This window comes from Bos indicus, chromosome 21 (assembly GCF_029378745.1).
Source record: "Bos indicus isolate NIAB-ARS_2022 breed Sahiwal x Tharparkar chromosome 21, NIAB-ARS_B.indTharparkar_mat_pri_1.0, whole genome shotgun sequence".
In the NCBI taxonomy this organism is placed as follows: Eukaryota; Metazoa; Chordata; class Mammalia; order Artiodactyla; family Bovidae; genus Bos; species Bos indicus.
In genome coordinates, this window is record NC_091780.1 from 23,346,312 (window position 1) to 23,365,356 (window position 19,045).

The 19,045-nt window shown below is 43.7% G+C and overlaps 1 protein-coding gene across 4 annotated transcripts in view; it reads right to left on the bottom strand.

Annotated features, from left to right (window-relative positions):
- FSD2 (fibronectin type III and SPRY domain containing 2) overlaps positions 1 to 19,009 on the bottom strand; it is a 44,758-nt gene extending 25,749 nt beyond the window's left edge. For 2 of the 4 annotated variants that reach the window (XM_019983406.2, XM_070775199.1), the window contains exons 1-3: positions 18,794 to 19,009; positions 12,070 to 12,269; positions 10,763 to 10,947 (exon numbers count right to left, since the gene is read on the bottom strand). The gene's annotated coding sequence lies outside the window, so the exon portion shown is untranslated. The remainder of the gene's footprint in view (positions 1 to 10,762; positions 10,948 to 12,069; positions 12,270 to 18,793) is intronic. The other 2 variants (XM_070775198.1, XM_070775200.1) reach the window with 2 other exon arrangements.
- Between the last annotated feature and the right edge of the window lie 36 nt (positions 19,010 to 19,045).

Here is a 19,045-nt window from a genome sequence, read left to right on the forward strand (position 1 = left end):
GACCCCACAGACTGTAGCCCACCAGGCTCCTCTGTCAATGGGATTCTCAAGGAAAAAATACTGGAGTGGGTCGCCCTTTCCTTCTCCAGGGGATCTTCCTCCAGGGGAATGAACCTGAGTCTCCTGCATTGCAGGCAGATTCTTCACCATCTGAGTCACCAGGGAAGCCCCTTGCTTTAATTGATACGTAGTTTACATGAACAGAGGAGCCTGGCAGGCCACAGTCCATGGGGTCACAAGAGTTGGACATGACTTAGTGACTAAACAACAACCCACCTGCCTAAAGGCTGTAGTTCAGTAATTTTTAGCATAGTCACAAAAACGAGCAATGATCTCCACAGATAATTTTAGACCATTTTCATTACCTCAAAAAGAGACTATGGGGACATCCCCGGTGGCCCAGTGGTTAAGACTCTGAGCTCCCAAAGCAGCAGGCTCAGGTTTGATCCCTGGTCAGGAAACTAGATCCCACGTGCTGCATGGTTTACACGCTACAATGAAGATCAGTGATCTCATGTGCTACAACTAAGACTTGGCACAGCAAAATAAATAAAATAAATATTAAGAAACTCTGCACTCATTAGCTATCATGACTCACATCCCCTCATTTCCACTAGCCCTAAGCAACCACAAATTTATTTTCTATCTCTACAGATGCTCCTGTTTGGACATTTCATATAGATGGAATTGTATGGTATGTGGTCTTTGGTGACGAGCCTCTTTCTTAGCATAGTTTTCAAGGTTCATCCAGGTTGCAGCATATGTCAACAGTTCATTTCTTACTAGAGCTGAATAATATCCTATTGTATGGATATATCATATTTTGTTTATCTAGTCATCTGTTGATTCGCACCACTTCCCATTTCATTTGGGTTGATTCCACCTTTTGGCCATACTAAATAATGCTATTAAAATATGTACAAGTTTTTGTGTGCATATATGTTTCATCTCCCTTGGGTAGGTAGATGCCAAGGAGTGGGATTTCTGGATAAAATAGTAACTCCCTGTTTAACTATTGGAGGAATACCAGACGGTTTTCCAAAGTGGCTGTATTATTTTACATCTCTACCAGCATTGTATGAAGGCTCTGATTTCTCCACATCCCTGTCAACACTTGTTACTGTCGATTTTTTTTTTTTTAAATCATAGTACAAAGGCAGAAGTGAGCCACATTGGCAGGCAGATGAGCAAAGAAGAGTAGGAAGCACTGTACAGGCATAAAGTGCATTACACTCCAGGATCTAATGCCTGATGATCTGAGGTGGAGCTGATGTAATAACAAAAGAAATAAAGTGCACAATAAATACTATGCCCTTGAATCATTCTGAAACCATCCCCCGATCCCAGTTTATGGGAAAAATTGTCTTCCATGAAACCACCCCTGGTGCCAAAAAGGTTGGGAACTGCTGTGGGAGGAATGACTGAGAGTGGTCACCAGGCCTCACGAGAGACCCTCAGCTAGAATCTTGTAGTTGAGCTGCTTCCAGATTCCTGGCCCTCAGGAACCATGGAAGACAATGAACATTTGTTTACTGTTTGAAGCTATTCAATTTTGGCAAAAAATTAACATGCAGCAATAGACAACTACTATACTGTTCCAGCCTAAAATAAGCTTTTTCCCTCTTGTTAAACTTCTCTCCCTCCTCTATTTTTTTTTTTTTTTTCTTTCACATTGGGCTTCTCTAAAGGGTTGCCGTTGTGCTTCCCGGGTGGCTCAGTAGTACAGAATCTGCCTGCCAAAGCAGGAGACACAGGAGATGTGGGCTTGATCCCTGGGTCAGGAAGATCCATGGAGAAGGAAATTGCAACCCACTCCAGTATTCTTGCCTGGAGAATCCCATGGACAGAGCAGCTTGGTGGGCTACAGTCCATGGGGTTTCTAAGAGTTGGATGCAATCAAGCTACTGAGAACCAAAGGGTGCAGTTAAACTGTTGATCTGCAGACTACAGCATTTGTACACTAAGGCTCTCCAAGGGGGACATGGACATGGATAGTTTTAAGAGTACCAGATGTGCAACGTAATATTTAATCTTTCCCAGAGCTGCTCAGCCTGGCAATGAGCCAGCAGTCGAGGCTTCCTGCAGGTGATCTTTTCATAATAGCCCTTCATCTTTTTATTAGAAACGTAGAGCTATAACTCTCACTCATCCTGAATATTACATTCCACTGTGAGATTTCATTGCTTTGGAATTAAAAAAACCCCAGTGGGCTAAATGAAAGGACAATTTGAAGTATTGGTATCAGTGTAGAAAGAGTGAGTGACGTTTATTGAATGGATAAGGAAATTTTTTGTAAGTTGAGTGGTTTCCAATTCTTTGCTTTCAACAAAATTGAAGGAAGATCTAATCAAATGTCATCTTATACATGGTCTAAAATGACTTTTCATGATATATTACTATGTAATTTTTGGCATACACTTTGGGAAGAGTTCAGAGAATTGAGTGACTTGCTATAATAAAACAGCTTCATTTTCCATCTACTTCTGTAGTGAACAAGTTTGCTTGGTGCTTACAACTACAAAATGAAAAATAGAAAGACAACTGGCACTAATTTCTGTTGCATTATAGAATATGTCATCTTCATCCATGGATGTACAAACTAACTTTAAAGAAAGTCCCACCCACTTTATTAGGAAATGCATTTCTATTTTACTTTTTTCTTTTGTTCAATAATTATTTGCCAAAATGTACAATGCATTATGTCATACTGCTTGTGTGAATGTGCTCAGATGCTCAGTTGTGTCCAGCTGTTTGTGACCCCATGAACTGTAGCCTGCCAGGCTCCTCTGTCCGTGGGATTTCCCAGGCAAGAATACCGCACTGGGGCGCCATTTCCTTCTCCCGGGGATCTTCCCAGGGATCAAACCCTATCTCTTACGTGTCCTGCACTGGCAGGCAGACCCTTTACCACTAGGGCCACCTGGGAAGCCCTGTGATTAAAAATTGTATTGATAAACTTGATCCAGAAGGAAAAAATATTATTTTATTCTTAAATTTTTTAATTTATATTTTATTTATATTTTTTTGGAGGGGCCAGTCCTCTCCTCTCCTCCTTACCACCCTTAGCCTTAGTCTTATGAGCTCACAAGACAGAACTCAGACTGCGTGGGGGCAGGTGGCAGGAGAAGCCTGGTGGGCTGTCTTGGGAATGAGGACGGAGGTCTGGGCCAACTGGCAAAGTGTCTCTGAGCAGCCTTGGCTGCATGGACAAGTCTTTCCCCAAGGGTGTGGGTAGAAGAGCTAAGTGATCCTTGGGCTCTGCAGGCAGAGACTGAGAAATGAGGATGAACCTGAAGGCTGATAGCAGGAATATCCAGGGCGGGGACTGGGACCCCGAGGATCAGTTCAGGACCTCATAGACACTAAGGCCAGAGAGCGGAGAGGCTGAAGAATGTGGGTTCTCTGGACAGCTGCTGAGCCAACTGGGCCTCCAGCTGTCTCCTAGCGTGGTCTACAGAGATGGCTGCAGGTGTGTGGCTTGAGAGACCGGGTCAATGTCCCACCACACATAAAACTAGAAAGAAAAGAAAAATGAGAGGTGACAACTTTGGCCACCTGATGCAAAGAGCCAACTCATTGGAAAAGACCTGTGGGAAAGACTGAGGGCAGGAGGAGAAGGGGGCGACAGAGGATGAGATGGTTGGATGGCATCACCAACTAGATGGACATGAGTTTGAGCAAGCACGGGGAGATAGTGAAGGACAGGGGAACCTGGCGTGCTGCAGTCCATGGGGTGCAAAGAGTTGGACACGACTTAGTGACTGAACAACACGTGAGGGTGTCAAGTCTGAGGCGATGGGGGCTTTTCAGGAAGGCGGCTCCTCCTCTGGGCTCTGCCTGTGCTTGGGGAGAGCTGAAGGCCAGAGACAAGGGTTTTGAGTCATTTTCAGACCAGGGGACATGGAAGCTGTGAGTGTGGCCAAGATCACCCGGAGCACATGGACAGTGAGCAGAAGGACCAGATGGAAGCCTGGGGACTGCCAACACATGAGGAGCAGCTAAGGGAGGCAGTCAGCAAAGATTCCAGCAGGTGGTGGCCTGAGGTGATCACAGCTGAGCCAGGGGAGAAGGAAGGGTGAGTAGGAGCAAACGACACAGAGAAGTCAAGGGAGCACAGGGCAGTGTCCCTGGATTTCACAATTAGGCCATCAGAAAATGTGATATTTAAATGGCAATCAGGACTTTCTTGGCATTAGTGGTTAGGACTCTGTGCTTCCACTGCAGGGGGTGCAGGTTTGATCCCTGGTCAGGGAACTAAGATCCCACATGGCATGGCTCCAAAAAAGTAATAATAAAAAATAAAATAATATTTTTTTTCCTTCTGGATTAATTTATCAATACAATTTTTAATCACAGGGCTTCCCAGGTGGCCCTAGTGGTAAAGAATGTGCCTGCCAGTGTAGGAATCCGCAGATTCGATCCCTGGGTCAGGAAGATCGCTTGGAGAAGGAAATGGCACCCCACTCCAGTATTCTTGCCTGAGAAATCTCATGGACAGAGGAGCCTGGCGGGCTACAGTCTGAGTGCGTGCTTAGTCATGTTGGACTCTTCACGACCCCATGGACTGTGTAGCTCTCCAGGCTCCTCTATCCATGGGATTCTCCAGGCAACAATACTGGAAGTAGGGTGCCATTTCTTCCTCCAGGGGATCTTCCTGACTCAGGGACTGAACCCACATCTCCTGAATTGGCAGGTGGATTCTTTACCACTGAGCCACCTGGGAAGCCCCTCTTTATCTGGGACATTGCACCAAATGTCTCTCTCCCAGTCATCATCGTTATGACCCTGCTGGGAAGCCCCTCACACACCCCTCCATGGTGTCACCCTGGCTTTTGCTGACAGCAAGACAAAAATACAAGAACCAAGTGTCCCTCTCTGACCATGGTGGGGACAGTGGGGGTGTAACCACACGGACGCAGTCCTGCTGAGCTCCCATGGGTCTTGTCTCTTCCCTCCTTCACTCTCATGTGCCCATAGGATGCTGTTCCTCCATCTTCTCCATCAGTACCACACAGAGAGGTAACTTCCAGCAGCTATTAGGGGACAAAGATGCTGGTATCCTAACCAGCCCCATACCACACAGGCAACTGGTTTCTAGGCTCTGGATCCCCATCAGGAAATTTCACTCCTGAAACTCCAGGACAGGGCACATAGCACTTGGGGGCCAGAAAAGCTTCAGTCCCATCCTCTAGTGCTGCCAAACTCTTATTTAGGAAAAGAATGGTAAACATTGCTTCAGTCATGTCTGCTGAGGCTGAGTATAATGACTACGCAGGACTGATGCAAAAGATACGGGCTCCACAGTGTGCGGGTCCACCACTAGGTCCAAGGACACCTGGCCACTTCCTGGGAGGAGGAAGGGATGAATGAAGGTAACTCCCAGGGGCAGCATCACCAAGCAAGAGGCTCTGGGACTAGTGCTTTGTTCCCAAGCCCAGCATCCAGGACTTATGAAGACGGCGAGAGCCTGGATATTCTTTGGGGTTGCTGCTAAGAACCCTGCTTACTACTAGACCGGCTGGATGGTCCTGGAATGTCCTCATCAACACAGCCTGTTGTACGGATGCGTCAAGTGAAGCAGGACACATCTCATGATAAGTCTGTATCCCAACAGAAACAAAAGCTAGGGACATACACACACACACACACACACACACACACACACACACACACACCCCAGACCCAAAGGATTGCTCATTCTTCCTGGGTAGCATGTTCATTGCCAGGGACTACTTTAGCCAGGGTTTCCCTTAAAATGTCCCCAAAGTCAAAGAGTGAGGGGCTTCCCTGGTAGCTCAATGGTAAAGAATCCACCTGCCAATGCAGGAGACAAGAGTTCGATCCCTGGGTCAGGAGGATCTCCTGGAGAAGGGAATGGGAACCAACTACAGTATTCTTGCCTGGGAAATCCCATGGACAGAGGAGCCTACCGTCTATGGGGTCGCAAACAGTTGAACATGACTTAGCGACTAAACAACAAGGCCAACGGGGTCGTACAACTATGGAAGCACTGCTTTGCCTTCTCCCTGGATTACGATCCATCCTAGGTCCCCACATTCATTATATGGTCAACAAAGCAATCAGAGTCTGCTGTCCGAAGGGGCTCTAGGTACTGCCTCCACTCTCCTGTGTGTCTGTGTAACTAAGCAGGATTATTCCATTGTGTGAAGGGATAGACTCTTCAATAAGTAGTGCTGGGGAAACTGGATAATCACATGTAAAAGAATGAATCCTGACCCCTATCTTATGCCACTCATCAAAATAAACTCAAAATGGATTAAAGACTTAAATGTAAGAACTAAAACCACAGAAGCCCTAGAAGAATACATAGGGGGAAATTTCCACATACACACCAAAAGCACCAGCAACAAAAGCAAAAATAAACAAGTGGGACTACATCAAACTAAAAGGCTTTTGCCCAGGAAAAGAAACAATCAATAAAATGAAAAGGCAACCTACGGAATGGGAGAATATATTTGGAAACTATCTATATGATAAGGAGTTAATTTCTAAAACGTAGAAGGAACTCATACAATCCAACAGCAAAAATCCCCCAATAATTTGATTTAAAGTTGGGCAGAAGACTTAAATAGAATTTCACCTTAAATCTTACATCTTAGCATGGCTATTATAAAAAAGACAAGAGATAAGTGACACAGTGATCAAGACCATCCCCAAGAAAAAGAAATGCAAAAAGGCAAAATGGTTGTCTGAGGAGGCCTTCCAAATAGCTGGGAAAAGAAGAGAAGCTAACGGCAAAGGAGAAAAGGAAAGAGACACCCATCTGAATGCAGAGTTCCAAAGAATAGCAAGGAGAGAGACGAAAGCCTTCCTCAGTGATCAATGTAAAGAAATAGAGGAAAACAATAGGATGGGAAATACTAGAGATGTCTTCAAGAAAATTAGAGATACCAAAGGAACATTTCATGCAAAGATGGTGCAATAAAGTACAGAAATGGTATGGACCTAACAGAAGCAGAAGATATTAAGAAGAGGTGGCAAGAATACACAGAAGAATTATACAAAAAAAGATTTTCATGACCCAGATAACCACGATGGTGTGATCACTCATCTAGAGCCAGACATCCTGGAATATTAAGTCAAGTGGGCCTTAGGAAGCATCACTACGAACAAAGCTAGCGGAGGTGATGGAATTCCAGTTGAGCTATTTCAAATCCTAAAATATGACGCTGTGAAAATGCTGCATTCAATATGCCAGCAAATCTGGAAAACTCAGTAGTGGCCACAGGCCTGGAAAAGGTCAGTTTTCATTCCATTCCCAAAGAAAGGCAATGCCAAAGAATGTTCAAACTACCACACAACTGCACTCATTTCACACACTAGTAAAGTTAAAAATTCTCCAAACGAAGCTCCAACAGCACGTGAACTGAGAACTTCCATATGTTCAAGCTGAATTTAGAAAAGGCAGAGGAACCAGAGATCAAATTGCCAACGTCTGCTGGATCATCTAAAAAGAAGAGTTTCAGAAAAACATCTACTTCTGCTTTATTGACTATGCCAAAGTCTTTGACTGTGTGGATCACAACAAACTGTGGAAAATTCTGAAAAAGATGGGAATACCAGACCACCTTACCTGCCTCCTGAGAAATCTGTATGCAGGTCAAGAAGCAACAGTTAGAAACAGATATGGAACAACAGACTGATTCCAAATCAGGAAAGAAGTATGTCAAGGCTGTGTATTGTCACCCTGCTTATTTAACTTATATGCAGAGTACATCATGTGAAATGCTGGGCTGCATGAAGCACAAGCTGGAATCAAGATTTCCAGGAGAAATATCAATAACCTCAGATATGCAGATGACACCACCCTTATGGCAGAAAGTGAAGAGGAACTAAAAAGCCTCTTGATGAAAGTGAAAGAGAAGAGTGAAAAAGTTGGCTTGAAGCTCAACATTCAGAAAACTAAGATCATGGCATCTGGTCCCATCATTTCGTGGCAAATAAATGGGGAAACAATGGAAACAGTGATAGACTTTACTTTTTGGGGCTCCAGAATCACTGCAGATGGTGATTGCAGCCATGAAATTAAAAGGCTCTTGCTTCTTGGAAGAAAAGCTATGACCAATCTAGACAGCATATTAAAAAGCAGAGACATTACATTGCCAACAAAGCTCCGTCTAGTCAAAGCTCTGGTTTTTCCAGTAGTCATGTATGGACGTGAGAATTGGACCATAAAGAAAGTTGAGCGCCGAAGACTGATGCTTTTGAGCTGTGGTGCTGGAGAAGATTCTTGAGAGTCCCTTGGACTGCAAGGAGATCAAACCAGTCAATCCTAAGGAAATCAGTCCTGAATATTCATTGTTAGGACTGAAGCTGAAGCCCTAATACTTTGGCCACCTGATGAGAAGGACTGACTCATTGGAAAAGACCCTGATGCTGGGAAAGATTGAAGGCAGGAGGAGAAGGGGACGACAGAGGATGAGATGGTTGGATGGCATCACCAACTTGATGGACATGCGTTTGATTGAGCTTTGGGAGTTGGTGATGGACAGGCAAGCCTGGCATGCTGCAGTCCATGGGTCCGACACCACTGAGTGAGTGAACTGAACTGAAGTGTGGATAAGGATGTGGAAAACGGGGGATTCTTGTCCACTGTTGGTCTGAGTGTAGTGTAGCCACTATGAAAAACAGTATGGAGGCTCCTCCAAAAATTAAAAATAAAACTATCATACCATCCAGCAATCCCATTTCCATGTATGGATCCAAAGGAAATGAAGTCATAATCTTGAAGAGATATCTGCACTCATGTTCATTGTAGCTTTCTTCACAATAGTCACGACATGTCCATCAATGGATGAATGTGTAAAGAAACACACACACACATACAATGGAAAATTATGCAGCCATTAAAGGGAAAGAATTTCAGTCAGTTGAACTGAGGTGGATGAACCTAGAGTCTCTTATACAGAGTGAAGTAGGTCAGAAAGACAAATACTATATATTAACACATATATATGGAATCTAGAAAAATGGTACTGATGAAACTATTTGCAGGGCAGGAACAGAGATGAAGACGTAGAGAATGGACTTGTGAACATGGCCGGAAGAAGAGCATGGGATGAATCTGGAGATTAGCAGTGACACATATACACTACTGTGTGTGAAACAGGTGACTCACAGGAAGCTGCTGTGTAACGTAAGGAGCTCAGCGTGGCGCTGTGAGGACCGAGAGGCGTGGAATGGGGATGGGTGGGGGGAGGCTCAGGAGAAGAGGGATGTATATACACATATATGTATATATACATATACACAAAGCAATTCTCCTCCAATTAAAAAAACTTTTTAAAGAACCAAATAAATAAATAAAAGTATTATATGGGAAATACAGCAACAATTAAAAAAAAAAGAAGGAGGAGGAGTTCTTCCACACCAGCTTTCGTCCTTTGAATGAACCAGCACAAACTGGTTTGGGAGCTTGGCAGCAAAAGGAGAAATATTGTGACACACCCCACAGTTACATTCACTTTTCCCCTTAATATCTAGACTCTTTCCATTTCTTAACAAAATATTCAGAACTGGGGGAGAGGGGAATATTAACACTAAATTGTCATTTGATAAGTGTAAAACCAAGGCTCAGAGAAATACAGTAATAAATCATAATTTATAAAAATACATTAGGGATTTCCGTGGTGGTCCAGTGGCTAAGACTCTGGACTCCCAATGCAGGGGCCCAGGTTAGATCCCTTGTTGGGGCACTAGGTCCCACGTGCCACAACTAAGACCTGGCACAGCCAAATGAATAAATAAATTAAGTAAATGTTAAAAAAATACATTAGTTGGGTAGCTTCCAGTCTATGCAATTGATCTGTAGTTAAAAAAAGAGACTTTTGCCTAAGTCTTACATAGGAGGTGTGTTCCTGCACTTTAATTAGAAAAATTCCCGATAAAAACAAGTCTTTTAACCTTTTATGGGTCATGGATATCCCTGAGAATCCACTGAAAGCTGTGAATTCTTTCCCCAAGAGTAGCCGATAAGGGCACAGATATAATTTTGTGTACAATTTGAGAAGCTCACCCATGTATCTCTTGGCAATTTCTGAGTCGAGGCTAAAGAAACCTGCTTTAAAGTGTTAGCTGTACAGTGTTTTTGTTTTTTGTTTTTAATTCTGGCAGTGTGGCAGGTGGGATCTTAGTTCCTCAAGCAAGGATTCAACCTGCGTCCCCTGCACCCTTCCCTACATTGGGAGCACAGAGGCTTAACCATTGGACCACCAGGAAGTGCCCAGCGGTACAGTTTTGCAAGATGGTTCAAATCTGCACAGCCTACACCTGAAAAGTTTCTAAGGGAGGAGGGGGATGCATAACAAGTAAAAAGTGATTATGATGCTGTTTTTCAGTATTTGAATCAAAGCTTAAAATTATGGTTTGGCAGCATACACATGCAGATTAAAATAAAAGGTATTTATCAACCTGATACCATAGCCAAATGGTATCCACATTCAAGGTTCCAAACTGTTCTGACAAATGGACCCCTACACTAAAAATACCCTAAGGACACCCTGCAAGAACCACTAGCTTCTCTCTGTCTGCATCTGAGGCTTTCACGCCCTGTACTGAGGCCACATTCTTGAATCCTTGCTATAAGAAGGCACAGGAAACGTTCACATTGTTTACTGCAATGTACACACATCTGCGATTTAAGACGACATCTCTTCCCACCTAAAGGAAGACATTGTGGCACTAAGTTACTGGGTTTCTAGTAAACATTTTGCATTAGAAGAATGACTACACAAAAACTTGCCTGCTAAGTTAAGGATCCATAAAGTCTTCTTTTAACTTGGAGGCTGTGGTAACTGCTAGAAACTGCATTCGCGTTCAGCAGGCTTTCCCTCCTGGTGACCTCTGCGTGCCCAGCAAGCTGCCCCTGCCCGTTTTAGCCACAGTTCTACAAGTGGTGAAGGTGATGGTAACATGAGCTGGCTCCGGCTGCAAATAGCAACAGGCCTGCCATGAGTGAAAGCCCAAATATAGACCTGCCCACTGCTGACCGCTCAAGTGTCACCAGCAGAAGTTACATGCTGTCCCCTGAATTACTTCCATTACCGTGGGGACTGGAGTCTGGTGCCTCCATGGAGGGGATTCAGATGTCTAGTCATGTATAGAGGGTGGAGGGCTGTCACAGCAAGGGCAGGAGGCTGGCTGCAGGCCACAAAGAGGAAGAGGACTTCTGGGAGCCCCCAGGTATCCACCTGGCCTGAGGGGCCTTACCCAGAGTCTTTTCAACAAGCGCAACTCCGAAGGTAATCAAACACAACTTAATTTTTTTCTCCCACAATTCCTTGAACATTTACTCATGTATTCTCCTCTCAGGATAAAAATCCAGCACACCGGGGACTTCCTGCTCCCTCTTAGGTAACACAGTCCTAGGGTCATTTGAAGGCATAGTCTCCATTCAGTAACAGAAGGTACAGTCCAATATGTTAATTAAAAAGTCAAAGTTAGTTTGGACTTTTCAGGCGGCACTAGTGGAAAAGAACCTGCCTGCCAATGCAGATGGAGGAGATGTAAGAGTCGTGAGATCAGTCCCTGGGTTGGGAAGATCCCCTGGAGGAAGGAATGGCAACCCCCTGAAGTATTCTTGCCTGGAAAATCCCATGGACAGAGGAGCCTGGTGGGCTACAGTCCACAGGGTTGCAAAGAGTAGGACATGACTAAGGTGACTTAGCATCTAGCACAACACACAAAATTAGTTTGGCCAGCATCAAAATCTCCGTTCCCCAGCTGAGGCCTCTGCAGCTAGAAATCTGCTTTTTCTCCCTGTACCTCCTCCCAAAGCTGCTGGTTTGTTCGCCAGGGGCAGGAGGCGATAACGTGATAAGGCAGCACCTATCTGAGCTAATGCCGCCGAGGGTGGATGCTAGCTTCTGCTTCTCTGGGGCAGACACTCAGATCACTCTGAGCTTTTCTACACCTCTGGGAACCCATGATGCTCTCCCCTGGAGTTCCCACCGCCAGGCTGAGAACCCCTCTATTTCAGGGGGTCCCTTGTACTCCTCCTCCAGGCTCTGAGGGGCCACCCCTAAGATTCCTCAAATGAGGTCTCCTCACCCATGCAGCTGGTTCTCTCAGGCAGGATCCAGGTACCTCCTTGCTGGCTCAGTGGTCCAGCTGGCCCACATTTGGATCTTGGGATGCAGGCTCCATCCTTGGTCCTGGCAAACTCTGGGATGCAGACACTTCCAATGCAGCCACTCCACCAGCTCAGCCACCAGAACTGCCAGGAAATACAGCCTCTTTCCTCTGGCCACCTGCAGGAAATACAGCAAACTCTCTGAAGGGTCCTGTTTTTGAAGACCCCTCACAGGGCTTAGGGGTAGAGGGTAGGATTTCCAATACCGCCCCTGCCCCGCCAGTCCAACCACAGCTCTCTCCAGAAAAATTGCTCCACTAGTCTCCCTCCCAGTCACCCTCTCTTCTTCACTCTGATCCCTTTTAATTTTTTTCCATTGGTGCAGAGTTCTGGACCATTTCCTTTAAAAGTCTGCATGTGGTGATTTGATCTTAGAATTTGACATCTATTGCTTTTTTAAACCTTAATCAAAATTTTATTTTAAAAAACATTGTTACTGCCAAGTATCTATATGCCAAAAATATTGGATGCAAATAAAACATCAAAAGCAAAAGATTTGAAAGAATAAATTATGCAAAGATGCATGTACTCTAAGAAGGTTCACCACAGCATTATCTCTATTGACAGAAAATTGAAGTTAACCTATTTCTACCAAAACAGAATCATTTAAATAAATCACAATAATGTCAACTCAGTATTGGCAAGTATTAAAATAATGATGTAGATACCTATTTTTTAAATGTGGAAAATGCTCACAATATATTTGTAGAAAGAGTAGAAAGTAGAAAGACTATGCAAAATATTAGGGACAGGGGTGTACCCATGGCTGATTCTTATTGATGTATGACAGAAAACTACAAAATTCTGTAAAGCAGTTATCCTTCAATTAAAAAAATAAATTAAAAAAGAGTATGCAAAATATTTGGAGAAGGCAATGGCAACCCATTCCAGTACTCTTGCCTGGAAAATCCCATGGACAGAGGAGCCTGGTAGGCTGCAGTCCATGGGGTCGCTAAGAGTCGGGCACAACTGAGCGACTTCACTTTCACTTTTCACTTTCATGCATTGGAGAAGGAAATGGCAACCCACTCCAGTATTCCTGCCTGGAGAATCCCAGGGACAGAGGAGCCTAATGGGCTGCCGAATATGGGATTGCACAGAGTCAGACACGACTGAAGCGACTTAGCAGCAGCAGCAGCGTGCAAAATATTATTACAGTATAAAACCACCTGACGCAAAGAACTGACTTATTGGAAAAGACCCTGATGCTGGGAAAGATTGAAGGCAGGAGGAGAAGGGGACGACAGAGGATGAGACGGTTGAATGGCATAACCGACTCAATGACAAGCTCCAGGATTTGGTGATGGACAGGGAAGCCTGGTGTGCTGCAGTCCATGGGTTCGCAAAGAGGTGGACATGACTGAGTGACTGAACTGAATAAATATATATACACACACAAAGTGAAAGCAAGGTTTACGTCTTCTGAGTTATATTACTTTTATCTTTTTATCTCTGATGTGTCCATTTTATAATAATTATATTTACCATGTGCTACTTTTAAAAAGTCTTTATTTCCTGTTTTAAATAGTATATAGTGTTTGACTTAGAAAAAAACAAATACTACAAAAGAACCAAAAAATAAAGTGAATGCAAACCAGTCATAGGAGAAGGCAATGGCAACTCACTCTAGTACTCTTGCCTGGAAAATCTCATGAACGGAGGAGCCTGGTAGGCTGCAGTCCATGGGATCGATAGGAGTTGGACATGACTGAGCAGCTTCACTTTCACTTTTCAGTTTCATGCATTGGAGAAGGCAATGGCAACCCACTCCAGTGTTCTTGCCTGGAGAAGCCCAGGGACGGGGGAGCCTCATGGGCTGCCGTCTATGGGGTCGAACAGAGTCAGACACGATTGAAGCAACTTAGCAGCAGCAGCAAACCAGTCATACATCCTGGTAACAACAATTATTAGGTTTGGTGTATACTTATCTGTATTTTTTCTAAGAATATATACATTTATTCCCCTCACATGAAATAAAAATTGTAGAAAGCCTGCTAATTTCATTTTGAAAAAGCAAATAATTTAGAAAGACTAATAGAAATGATAAAATAATATAAAAAATACAGTTAAAAGACATTCTATAAAGAATATACACGGGCTTCCCTGGTGGCTCAGTGGTCAAGAATTCGCCTGCCAATGCAGGAGACATAGGTTTGGTCCCTGATCTGGGAAGATGGCACTTGCCACAGAGCCACTAAACCCATGCAGCAAAACTACTGAGTGTATGCTCCAGAGCCTGGGAGCCACAACTACTGAGCCCATGTGATACAACTACTGAAGCCCGCTTGCCCTAGAGCCAGTCCTCTGCAAAAAGAGAAGCCACCACAGTGAAAAACCAGGGTGCCGCAACTAGAGAGCAGCCCCTGCTCATTGCAACTAGAGAAAAAGTCCACTCAGCAATTAAGACTCAGCACTGCCAACAAGTAAATTAACTAAATTATTTTTTAAAAGAATATACAAAAAGATATTAAAACAGACCAGTTCAGTTCAGTTCAGTCATTCAGTCATGTCCAACTCTTTGTGACCCCATAGACTGCAGCACACCATGCTTCCCTGTCCATCACTACTCCCGGAGCTTACTCAAACTCATGTCCATTGAATCGGTGATACCATTCAACCACCTCATCCTCTGTCGTCCCCTTCTCCTGCCTTCAATCTTTCCCAGCATCAGGGTCTTTTCAAATGAGTCAGCTCTTCGCATTAGGGGGCCAAAGTATTGGAGTTTCAGCTTCAGCATCAGTCCTTCCAAAGAATATTTAGGACTGATTCCCTTTAGGATTGACTGGTTGGATTTCCTTGCTGTCCAAGGGACTCTCAAGAGTCTTCTCCAACACCACAGTTCAAAAGTATCAATCTTTGGCCCTCAGCCTTCTTTATGATCCAACTCTCACATCCATACGTGACTACTAGAAAAACCATAGCTTTGACTAGATAGACCTTTGTTGGCAAAGTAATGTCTCTGCTTTTTAATATGCTGTCTAGGTTGATCATAGCTTTTCTCCCAAGGAGTAAGCACCTTTTAATTTCATGGCTGAAATCACCATCTGGAGTGATTTTGGAGCCCCCAAAAATAAAGTCTGTCACTGTTTCCATTGTTTCCCCATCTATTTGCCATGAAATGATGGGATCAGATGCCATGACCTTAGTTTTCTGAATGCTGAGTTTTAAGCCGACTTTTTTACTCCCTTCTTTCACTTTCATCAAGAGGCTCTTTAGTTCTTCTTCACTTTCTGCCATAAGGGTGGTGTCATCTGCATATCTGAGGTTATTGATATTTCTCCTGGCAATCTTGATTCTGGCTTGTGCTTCATCCAGCCCAGCATCTCACATGATGTACTCTGCATATAAGTTAAATAAGCAGGGTGACAACACACAGCTTTGACGTACTTCTTTGGCCACCTGATGTAAAGAACTGACTCACTGGAAAAGACCCTGATGCTGGGAAAGATTGAAAGCAAGAGGAGAAGAGGAAGATAGAGGATGAGATGTTTGGATGGCATCACCGACTCAATGGACATGAGTTTGAGTAAACTCGGGAGTTGGTGATGGACAGGTAGGCCTGGCGTGCTGCAGTCCATGTGGTTGCAAAGAGTTGGACACAACTGAGCGACTGAACTGACTGAGATGTTTTTGTGGAACTCTCTTGCCTTTTCTATGATCCAATGGATGCTGGCAATTTGATCTCTGGTTTCTCTGCCTTTTCTAAATTCAGCTTGAACATCTGGAATTTCACAATTCACGTACTGTTGAAGCCTGGCTTGGAGAATTTTGAGCATTACTTTACTAGCGTGTGAGATAAGTGCAATTGTGCAGTAGCTTGAACATTCTTTGGCATTGCCTTTCTTCGGGATTGGAATGAAAACTGATCTTTTCCAGTCCTGTGGCCAGTGCTGAGTTTTCCAGATTTGCTGGCATATTGAGTGCAGCATTTTCACAGCATCATCTTTCAGGATTTGAAATAGCTCAACTGGAATTCCATCACCTCCACTAGCTTTGTTCGTAGTGATGCTTTCTAAGGCCCACTTGACTTCACATTCCAGGATGTCTGGCTCTAGGTGAGTGATCACACCATCGTGGTTATCTGGGTCATGAAGATCTTTTTTGTATAGTTCTTCTGTGTATTCTTGCCACCTCTTCTTAATATCTTCTGCTTCTGTTAGGTCCATAGCATTTCTGTCCTTTATTGTGCCTATCTTTGCATGACATATTCCCTTGGTACCTCTAATTTTCTTGAAGAGATCTCTAGTCTTTCCCATCCTATTGTTTTCCTCTATTTCTTTACATTGATCACTGAGGAAGGCTTTCTTCTCTCTCCTTGCTATTCTTTGGAACTCTGCATTCAGATGGGTGTATCTTTCCTTTTCTCCTTTGCCGTTAGCTTCTCTTCTTTTCCCAGCTATTTGGAAGGCCTCCTCAGACAACCATTTTGCCTTTTTGCATTTCTTTTTCTTGGGGATGGTCTTGATCATTGCCTCTGGCACAATGTCACAAACCTCCGCCCATAGTTCTTCAGGCACTATCAGATTTAATCCCTCGAATCTATTTGTCACTTTCACTGTATAATTGTAAGGGATTTGATTTAGGTCATACCTGGATGGTCTAGTGGTTTTCCCTACTTTATTCATTTTAAGTCTGAATTTGGCAATAAGAAGTTCATGATTAGAGTCACAGTCTGCTCCTGGTCTTGTTTTTGCTGACTATATAGAGCTTCTCCACCTTTGGCTGCAAAGAAAATAATCAATTGGATTTAGATATTGACCATCTGGTGATGTCCATGTGTAGAGTCTTCTCTTGTGTTGTTGGAAGAGGGTGTTTGCTATGACCAGTGCTTTCTCTTTGCAAAATTCTGTAAATCTTTGATCGGCTTCGTTTTGTACTCCAAGGCCAAATTGCCTGTTACTCCAGGTATCTCTTGACTTTTTACTTTTGCATTCCAGTCCCCTATAATGAAAATGACATCTTTTTTGGGTGTTAATTCTAGAAGGTCTTGTAGGTCTTCATAGAACCGTTCAACTTCAGCTTCTTCAGTATTGCTGGTCAGGGCATAGACTTGGATTACTGTGATATTGAATGGTTTGCCTTGGAAATGAACAGAAATCATTCCATCATTTTTGAGATTGCATCCAAGTACTGCATTTTGGACTCTTTTGTTGACTATGATGGCTACTTCATTTCTTCTAAGGGACTTTTGGTGGAGAGTTCTGACAAAATGTGGTCCACTGGAGAAGGGAATGGCAAACCACTTCAGTATTCTTGCCATGAGAACCCAAAGAACAGTATGAAAAGGCAAAAAGATAGGACACTGAAAGATGAACTCCCCAGGTCGGTAGGTGTCTAATATGCTACTGGAAATCAATGGAGAAATAACTCCAGAAAGAATGAAGAGATGGAGCCAAAGGAAAAACAATACCTAGCTGTGGGTGTGACTGGTGATGAAAGTAAAGTCCGATGTTGTAAAGAGCAATATTGCATATGAACCTGGAATATTAGGTCCATGAATCAAGGCAAATTGGAAGTGGTCAAAAAGGAGACGGCAAGAGTGAACATCGACATTTTAGGAATCAGTGAACTAAAATGGACTTGAATGGGTGAATTTAACTCAGATGACCATTATATCTGCTACTGAGGTTAAGAATCCCTTAGAAGAAACAGACCTGAATTGTAAGTAAATCATATTAGCTAACGTGATACATTAAAAAATAGTTTGAGGGAAAATAAATCACTTCAGCTAAAAGGTTGTCTCTCCAAATGACAACCAGAGCAGCTGTTAGGAATCCAAGACCCAGAGCCCCACCGTTCTTTGGTATTAAAGGGAGGGACTTTCAGATAGAGGCAATTTTATCTTCAAGCTACTTTCCTAGAGTCTCCTGGTTACCTTGGGGCTAGATCATCTGCCTTGGGATTGTCTTCAGCCTGGGAGATGCCCTAACCATAGTTTCAGCCTGGCCCTGTTTTTCTTTGCCAGGGGGAAGGATCATTGTTGGAAATCTGATTCCAGGCTTTCCTAGCTCAAAAACTTCAACAATCCCTTCACTGGTTCCTGAATCAAACTTTTGCAAACCTTGTTTAGATGAAGGGCTTCTTCCCTGCTCCCTGAGCTTTTTGTTCCTTCCCCTCTGTCCTCCAACCCCAATACCACTCTAGCAGCTCTCGCAGGATGGGAGCTGACACGTACTGTATTTCCATCTACACTGTACATTTCCTAGATAGAGACCAGTGCTGCCTTATTCCTTGTTGTATGAACAGGTTCAGCTCCAACCCACACTCCATCCCCACCTGAAAGTACATCACCCCATCTCCTTAAACAGGTCTTCAATAGCCAGGTGGTCTGAAGCATCTGAATTGCCTGATTGTCTGGGTATCTTAAGAAAAGTTTCTTTTCTGGATCTCAGTTTCCTTATCTCTAAAATGACAAGTTAGAACATGGATTGTATTTAAACATGTTGGTTGGGAGCTGGAAGGATTTGAAGATGGAGGTATCTTTTTTCTTTTTTGGGGGGGCATGCCCCCTTCGTGCCCAGCCTCCCCAAACATTATACATTGCATAAAAGCTTGCTGAATTGATACCAACAAACTTGTGGCTTCTACCTAGTGCCTGGCACTTACGCCCTCAACAAGTAACTATTAAGTTTAATGTTTTACCTCACCATTCTTGAGCTCAGGAACGATGTATTCACTAGGGCCCCGATGATAGCAGACCAAGTCAACGGTTTTCCGTTCTCAAGAGGCTCACAGTTTAGTGTAGGAGGCTAAGACAACAACTAGTTCGTTTAACAAATATTTTTTCAATGTCAGTGTGTACACAGGTGGAAAAGGTGAGGCAAGAGTGGTAATCCCAGAATCCGGACGAAGTTGCGACATTGATTGACTCCGAGCGGCGACCTCCTGACCATT